Raw genomic sequence first — 6,215 nt, 5'->3', positions numbered from 1 at the left:
AATGTCTATACTCAGTTAGTAACTTGCTGCTGAGGAAGCCAGCTCCTGTTCAGTGTATCTCCTTCTCTGGAGGAATACTTCTTGTCTTGCTTTGTACCTTGTCTGCCTGCCAGGAGGCTGAATATCCTGGCCCTTGAGTCTTTGTTCCAGAACCTTGTCTGTACTCTGTCCTACCTTTGTCTCCCTTTCTCCTTGTCTGTGGCTTCCTTCCCTGCTGTGTCTTTCCTTGTGTCCTCCCTGTCTGTGCATCTGCACCCTTGCAGCTCCGTCTGTGCATCTGCACTCTTGCAGCTCCGTCTGTGCATCTGCACCCTTGCAGCTCCGTCTGTGCATCTGCACCCTTGCAGCTCCGTCTGTGCATCTGCAGCCTTGCAGCTCCGTCTGTGCATCTGCACCCTTGCAGCTCCGTCTGTGCATCTGCACCCTTGCAGCTCTGTCTTCTCTGCTGCTGCAGAACTTCTTGCTGCAGCTTCTCCACAGACCTTGTGGTTCAGCTCTACGCCGCACTCCTGGGGCTCCGCCTATTCCACTCCTTCCTGCCTGTATCCATACTTGCACCTCCTGTGTGAACAGGTCCAAACCTGTTCCTTCATATTCCACTCCTTCCTGCCTATATCCATACCTGCACCTCCTGTGTGAACAGGTTAAAACCTTCCCTCATATACCACTCCTGCTTGCCCTGTGTCTCAAGCCGTGCCCGCCTGTCCTGTGTCTCAAGCCGTGCCCGCCTGTCCTGTGTCTCAAGCCGTGCCCACCTGTCCTGTGTCTCAAGCTGTGCCCGCCTGTCCTGTGTCTCAAGCAGTGCCCACCTGTCCTGTGTCTCCAAGCCGTGCCCGCCTGCCCAGTGTCTCCTAGCCGTGCCCACCTGCCCAGTGTCTCCAAGCCGTACCTGCTTGCCCAGTGTCTCCAAGCCACGCCTGCTTGCCCAGTGTCTCCAAGCCACGCCTGCTTGCTCAGTGTCTCAGCCGTACCTGTCGTGTCTACCTGCCTGCCTGTCTATAGCACCTGTCCAAGTGACTTGTCCCTCCTGAGTGGGATCAGCAGCCACAGCCAGACACTACCCTGGAGTGGCACCCGACAGCTACCTGCCGCACAAGCCTTACATTACCATCAGAGGCTCCAGTGAAGACCGAGGTAGCTGTCGTAGTCGTGCCCCTTCCAGGGTAGTCTGGTTTGTGGCACAGTGGGGCCACAACCCCCCAGCTCGCGCCATTCAGCCAAGGCGTGAGTGTGACAGTTTGCACAGGCCATGGTCCCCGCTGAGTCCCATGTCCTTCCACTCGCAGAGCATGATGAACTCTCTCCCTGCCAGTATGAGCCACCAGAAGAATTTGTTCCACCTTGTGTGGTTCCAATTGTTGTGACGTCTGAACCACTCATTGTCTCCTGGGCTATGTATGAGCAACTTCTGGCCTATGAGGAGCACAACGCAGATGACCCACCGAGGTTCAATGGGAACCCTACTGAGTGCCAAGGGCTCCTAAAAAAGTGCCTGCGTTACATCCTGCAGAATGCAGCTTGTTTCCCCTATGACCGGGTCAAGGTGGGATACATCATGTCCTACCTAGCTGGTGATGCCTTGATGTGGATCTGTCCCCTTTGGGAAGCAGGGGACCCTGTCGTCATGAGCCTGGGGGCCTTCCTGGTGGCCTTCCGTAAAGTGTTCGACATGCCTCGTCCAGCTACTCCTGAAAAGTCTTCCCCTCCAAGCTTCCAGAGACAGACCAGAAAAGAGGAATCTGTGGGTGAAACTTATCAACCACCTATGACTGTCCAGCCATCACCTGTTCCACAGTCTGCCGATGCGGCCTCCCCTGCAAGATCCAAAAGGTCTAAAAAGAAGAAGCGGGCAAAGTTGTTCAGGGCAACAGCACTCGCACGGGTGCATGCGCCAGGTGGTGACCCCGGCCCTGTGAGGGGAGGCAGCCCAGTTAGGGAGGTGGAAAAAATGGCATATGTTGATGTTGGACATTCAGTAGCTGCAAAAGCTGCAAATGGAGTAATTGGAGAAGTCCGCGGAAGAGGAGGACAAAAGCGAGCAATTTTTCTGGCAACCTACGTGTCAGCAGGGGAGGGTGGGACAAAATCCTTTGAAACCCATGCATGGTTCATTTTAATGAAGGTTAGAGCATCAACATTTTGGGTAGACAGACGGGTCCTTTTTTCTGTCAGGATTGATCCAGCAGCACTGAAGACTCTTTCAGATAACACACTAGCAGCAGGGCAAGCGAGCTTCTGTAAGGCATATTGTGCCAATTCAGGCCAGGTGTCAAGTTTACTGGCCCAATAGTCAAATGAGAATGACCGGTAAGGGAGGACATCGATATGGGAGAAATAGTTTGCTACCATAGTTGACAACTGCTGTCTCCTGTCACTTTCAATCGATGCAGTATTACCAGTCGTGTGAGCGGTACTTGAGAAATCAGTCCACAACATGGTCATGAAACCCCTGTGTCCAACGCCACTTCGGCTGTGTGCACCACGAACACCTCTTCCATGTTGCCCCCTACGGCTCATGGGAGAAACATCACCACCGCTGTGTGCTGGGAATGCCTCAAACAAACGGTTTACCAGAGTTGCTTGTTTTTTAGCCAATATTAGCTCTAGGTTCTCTTGTGGCATGATGTTTTGGAATTTGCCTTTTTAGCGTGGATCCAGGATGCTGGCCAACCAGCAGTCGTCATCGTTCATCATTTTGGCAATGCGGGGGTCCCTTTTTAGGATCTGCAAGGCATAATCAGACATGTGGGCCAATGTTCCAGGTGTCAATGATGCACTGCGAGTGCTGGGTGGAGGAGCATTTTCTGGCAAATGAACATCCCTCCAGTCACGCACAAACCCTGTACCTGACCTTGCCACGCCAACATTTTTTCTTGCCCCCTGAGAAGCATCCTCCTCCCCAAAATAATCATCCCCATCATCCTCCTCCTCTTCCTCTTCTTCCTCCACCTCATCCACGAGACTTCCCTGAGCAGACAATGGCTGACTGTCATCAAGGCTTCCCTCCTCCTCTTCCTCCTTGGCTGCAGATGCCTGCTCCTTAATGTGCATCAAAGTTTGCATGAGCAGACGCATAAGTGGGATGCTCATGCTTATGATGGTGTTGTCTGCACTTACCAGCTGTGTGCATTCCTCAAAACACTGAAGGACTTTACAGAGGTCTTTCAGCTTCGACCACTGCACACCAGACAACTCCATGTCTGCCTTCAAACTGCCTGCCCGTGTATCCTCCCACAAATGAATTACAGCCTGCCTCTGTTCGCACAGCCTCTGAACCATGTGTAGGGTGGAGTTCCACCTTGTTGCAACGTCGATAATTAGGTGGTGCTTGGGAAGGTGGAGCAATCGCTGAAGCTTCTGCATACGACTGGAGTGTACGGGCGACCGGCGGATGTGCGAGCACAGTCTTCGCACCTTATGGAGCAGGGCTGTTAACTCCGGATAATCATTGAGAAAGCACTGCACCACCAGGTTCAAGGTGTGAGCCAGGCAAGGTATGTGTCTGAGTTTTGAAAGGGCTATGGCTGCCACAAAATACCGGCCGTCATCACTAGCTACCTTGCCTGCCTCAAGATGTAGACTGCCCAGCCGTGACTCAGTTTGTCACTGCAAGTAGTCGGCCAGTACCTCCGCGGTGTGTCTGTTGTCGCCCAAATACATCATCTTCAACACAGCCTGCTGATGCTTACCACTAGCTGTTCGATAGTGGGACGCCTCATGTGCAACACTGGCAGCTGCGGATGGAGTGCTCGTGCGACTGCACTCTGTGGGCGAGCTTTCGCTTCTGGAGGAGCAGGGTCGAACGCCTACAGCCAACTGTTTCCTATACCGTGGGCTAGACAGCACTGTCCCACCAACGCTGTCCCCTGTGGACCCTGCATCCACCACATTAACCCAGTGCGCAGTGATGGACACGTAATGGCCCTGGCCATGCCTACTGGACCATGCATCTGTTGTGAGGTGCACCTTTCCACTCACTGATTGCTTGAGTGCATGGACAATGCGGTCTTTCACATGCACGTGGAGGGCTGGGATGGCTTTTCGTGAAAAGAAGTGCCAACTGGGTAGGTCATAGCGTGTTACTGCGCAGGACGTGAGATCGTGGAAAGCTTTGCTTTCAACCAACCGGTAGGGCATCATCTCTAACGAGATTAGTTTGGCAATGTGGGCGTTCAAAGCCAGTGTACGCGGATGAGAGGATGAGTACTTTCTTGTCCTACTCAGTCTCTGGTAGGTTGAGCTGGACTTGAGAGCTGCATATGGTGGAACTAGCGGTGGACATGGTGGACTGAGAGAGGGTTGATGATGGTGATGGAGTTGGCATTCTTTCTGATGGCCTAGATTCAGTCTTTCGGTGATATAACATTGTGATTCCCTGACTGCTTTGCCCTTGCGACGACACCTCGACATTTGCTGCTGGTGGTGTGCTAACCGGTGGGCTTACCGTGGGGGAAGCGATGTAGCGTTGCTGACTACCTTTATTCGGAGCAGGTGCACATGTGGTACGTGAGGTTTGGTAGTCCTTTCACGCTTGCAAGTGCATGGTGGTTAAATGTCTAAGCATGCAACTGGTATTCAAATTTCTCAGATTTTTCCCTCGGCTAAAGGTCTTTGCGCACTTCTTACAGATAACCTTGGCCTGATCATTAGGATTTTGTTCAAAAAAGTGCCACACTGCACTCTTCCTACTATGGAAGACATTTTGAGGCCTTGCACGCTGTGCTAATTTGACCGTCTGGCCAAGCTGTCCTGCAACTCATTTGGTTTTTGTAACACGTTTTTGGACTGCTACGGTCCTGCCAGATAACAGCTGTTGCGATGTCGTTGCCTGCTGCGGATCCTCCTCCTCCTCTTCTGAGCTATTGGCAGCAGCACCCTCTTCCTCAAATGGATGCAAATCTGGGTCATCCATCATTTTTTTTTAAAGTTGAACTGGGGAGAAATTGGAGAGAAACTGTAAAGCCCCTCTAAGACATTTTCGTTTGAACACTGTTCGATTCCATAAACCACTGGTGCCATAGGCGGAGGAGGACTGGACTTGGGGATACGAGGACCTTTATTCCTGCACCTTTTTTTGTGGTATAGTGGTGTAGATTTTAAGCAAGAGTGATGTTGCTTTCAGAGTAAGAAGCACAGTATGTATGTGCCTGGTGGGTTACTGTGAGGAGGGTGGGGCTTATATAGAACAGGAAATCTGTCTCTCTCCCTCTTTCATGCACAGGATGAACAGGAGGAAGCATGTCTGCAGTATCAGGGAATATAATGCTGGGGTTATCACCTCATATGACATGATAGGAGCACATTCACCTCAGACATCATGTACCAATGTAGTATCAGCTCCTACATTATGTATGGGATCAGTATTACCTCAGCAGTTCATGTAGCTGCCATGTCCCTCATGTGCATGCAACATTTTCCTCACAGACTGTGAGACAACTTCTGTGTGACCTCCCTGCAGACATGTTTCATATACTCCTCTGCATTCACCTCAGACATGGTGTAGTGTGTACTAGTGTAGTATCAGCTCCTACATCATATCTGGGATCAAGATTACCTCAGAAATTCATGTAGCTGCCATGTTCCCTCACTTATTGCAGAGGCAGCTTTTGTGTGTCCTCCCTGCAGACATTTCTGATATACCACATTACTGCTGTATTATACAGAGTCTTCATGAGTTCTGGGTTTATGTACGATAGGACAGGGCAGGGACACATACAGCTTCTACCATTACTATGGTGGAGCTGGGCAGTCACATGTATTAGAGACACCGGTGAGAGGAGCAGTCGGGGGATGGTATATATGTATGATGATGAGAGGCTGCTCTTCATGTCAGTGCAGTGTATACTGACCCTGCTGTGTGCTGATTATCCCCCTTCTCAGTTATGGAGTCTGATGATCTGTATGTGACCTCATCTGTTACATACTGGGTGTGCAGATCCAGTGTAACCAGGTTACTCACTATATATGGTATATGTGTAAAGGCTCTATTCCTGTGCTGTATACTTAACCTGTACTACAGGTCTGTATACATGATATCACTCCTCACTCTGCTATATACGGATCATGCTGGGTATAGACATCCTGTGTCTCCAGGCTATTTATCTGGCTGTACATATAATCTGGACATGACTTCCAGCTTAGTGCTTAATTTCTGTAGCTATTGCTGCCTTTAGTCCTCTTATGTTACATGCTGTCCTGCTGGATATATCCATCCT

The sequence above is a fragment of the Dendrobates tinctorius genome, unplaced genomic scaffold (genome assembly GCF_039654945.1).
Source record: "Dendrobates tinctorius isolate UK_male_01 unplaced genomic scaffold, ASM3965494v1 ptg000060l, whole genome shotgun sequence".
Lineage (NCBI taxonomy): Eukaryota > Metazoa > Chordata > Amphibia > Anura > Dendrobatidae > Dendrobates > Dendrobates tinctorius.
The sequence above is the reverse complement of the archived record's forward strand: the minus strand, read 5'-3'. Positions refer to the sequence as shown.